The following is a 3113-nucleotide window of genomic DNA, read 5'->3' as shown; positions in this document are numbered from 1 at the left end:
TAAGACTAATTTCAAATAGAAAAAGATGTATTTATGCATGATTTTAGTTGTTGAGAATGGCAAACGACAACAACAAAATCCACTACATTGTTCAATAATTACAAATACATTATACTTTATTTCTTTGTTTTTAGGGAAAAAGCCACTAATTATAAGTTTTATTTCCTTCACTATAACTTAGCTATAATTACATAGTATTATATTGTTTATCCATTGCATAGAAGAAAGTATTATAGAGCCTATCCATTGCATGCAGGAAGATATAGCTGTTCAAGTGTTCTTCTCTATGTTATCTGTATGCAGCTGGATATGGTATTAACCACTTGTTGTTCTAGAAAGCAAGCTGAGAACCTCTGATGTAAGTTCAAGTTCTTTAGGACTGTAGAACTTGTACTGTTGCATTTTCCTTGCCTACTTTGTTTCCAGTGTGGTAAATTTATTTTTGTGGTTAATGTTAGGCATTTCCAAACACCACATGCTTATTAAATTGTTCTGCTCAGCTAAATCTCTTGGGACATGATAGTATGAATATTGAATCCTTAGCAAAAATTGAGGAATTGCAAGATAAAGAGTTGGAGGAGGAGCAAGAGCACAGACGTCAGTGTGAACTTGAAGAAAGAAAAGCACTGAAAGCTTATCTTAAAGCCCAAAGAGCTTTGGTTGAGGCTAATGCCAGATGTACTCTCCTTTATCGGAGAATAGAGCTGTTTTTAGGTCAACTTCAATCTTTTACGATGGAGGGTTCCAATTCTTTGCGGAGTTCTAAGTGGAATAAATGTACAGAAATTGGATTAAATTCCTCAAATATCGTCCCTGAAGCTAAGAACCTGGACCAATCACCCACTTTATGCCATCAAATACAGGCTGAACTGGAAGCATTGAATCAGTTGGCCGGTGATTCAACTATTCAATGTAGAGATGGTACTGTTTTTAATGCACCTTACCAGCCCATGAGTGGTGTGTTGCACGGGATATTAATTAATTCATTATTGAATGAAACAACATTTTATTTTTACAAATTTTAGATGTTTGATAGGTTATATCTAATTTCATGTCTTTTAGGAAAAAAAATGATAAAAAGAAGAGAAATATTAAAATTATAAACTTCACAATTTTATATTGTTTTATTCAGGCTAATTAAAATAATTGAAATAATCGAGTGATAGCCAAGTGAACACATGTAATCTAAAATGCAGTTGTCCAAATAATCTATTCTTTCTTGCTTCCTTGTCCCTTAAGAATTTTGTAATTTTTTAATTTAAAAAAAAAGAGTTAGTCACGAAAATTCAGTTTCTTTTTATTATTAAACATGTAATCATTCCCTTGTGAAACATGGTAATCTTTTGATATCAGCCCATACATTGCATGGGGCTCTTCTAGTATAAATTAAAAGTATGAGTAGCCAAATATAAAAAATATTTGGGGACGGGGTTATTAGTGGTGTATCACCAAATATAAAAAAAAAGTATCATTTTATTTTATTTTATTTTTAATTTCTATCATTGGTGTACACGTGGAGTGGTGTGACCATAGCTGTTATATATGTGAATTCTACGTGGCAAGTGTGGCAATGGAAGGGAAAACTTTAAAGTGTAAAGCATTTGTGTGTATGTGTGTGAAAGCATATAAATGTTTACTTACCAATAAAAATGGATTAAAAAAGTATCAATTTCTTAGATTTACCCGAATGCTTGGTGAAAAAATAATAGTAATAATCTGTATTATAATTGTCCACGTCACCCTCTCTTTCCTCCTTTCCCCATCCATGCTCTCTCATTAACTCTCCATCCCAGCCTTCCCATTAAGCCACGTAGCAATCCTTCCTATGAAGCCAAATTCTTTTATAGAGTGAAACTCCCACATTCACTTCCTCTCACTCACAATTCAGAATACTAAAAGAAAAGGAAACTATCCAAAACTATTCCTAATTCGTATGGTAATTGTTCGGACGGTGCCCTACCTGGCCGAAGCTGCCACGTGTTAACTCCAGCGGTCAACGTCTTCGGATCATGTCAGCATGCGCCTTCGTGGCTGCATCACCAAGAGCCTCACAAGGAAGCACAATCCTACATGGACAAGGAAACGTACCCCCGCCGAGAAGGGCGGAGCCTCCTGAGAACTTTAGTGGGCGGCCTCATCCCAACAATCCTGTGGGTCTCATCTGACTACAATATAGACATTTGCTCATTTAAAAGCATCACCCTCTCGAGGTAAATGACTTCTACTCCTAAATTCTCTACACTATTGCTCTCAGATTGATTTCCTCAATTTGGACTAGCTCGTCTCAACCGGTTTCAACTCTTGATGCTGACTTAAACATTGGAGTGCCTTCTCGAAGAATAATTCCTCGGGCCTCTGCATGGTTGTAGATTACCTCGATGCACAACTTCATCCTTTCACCTCGACCACATCCATTTGGCCAGATTTTATCTAATTACTTCCTCAATTTGGCACACTTGGGTCGGACAACATCAGTAATCATCTACAGCCAAATCTATTTTCATTCTTTTCCCCTTATATCAATCCATTTCATCCCATGTTTTTGAGAAATGTTTGTATCGATCTTCCTTGTTTTCTAAAAGCATGATTGTTCGGGGTAATGGATGAGCTGGCTCCGGACGCCATGTGGCACCTATGTGGCCGCCCTGTCACCTCGACCACACCTGCACCACGACATATCAACGGCCTGCCTCATCACCTCGACCACATTAGCACTATGTCCTACCTTATCCATCCAATCATGTCGACACCACGCCATATGGATGAATGCAACTGAAATAGGAGATAGGATGGGGACAGCCCCTTTGGGGATTGAATCTTATCCCGAAAACCTCGACAGTTAACCTCATCCCAATAACCACAAAAACCTCATCCGATCGACTAGGACACGGATCTCCAGCTATAAAAAGGTACCTCCCGCTCAAGGTAAGGGATCCAACTTCTAGCTCTCATATTGTTATACTGCTCGGACCAACACTATTCTCCAACTGCTCGGCCCGATCCCCTATTGCCTTCTATTGACTTGAGCATCAGAGTACTTACCCGGGGATAACTCCTCGGGCCTCTGATATCTTTCTCGATTGCAGATCTTGAAGCGCGCCTTCATCTTTCCA

This window comes from Nelumbo nucifera, chromosome 1 (genome assembly GCF_055504915.1).
Source record: "Nelumbo nucifera cultivar China Antique chromosome 1, China Antique-T2T, whole genome shotgun sequence".
Taxonomy (NCBI): Eukaryota; Viridiplantae; Streptophyta; class Magnoliopsida; order Proteales; family Nelumbonaceae; genus Nelumbo; species Nelumbo nucifera.
This window is presented reverse-complemented; position numbering follows the sequence as displayed.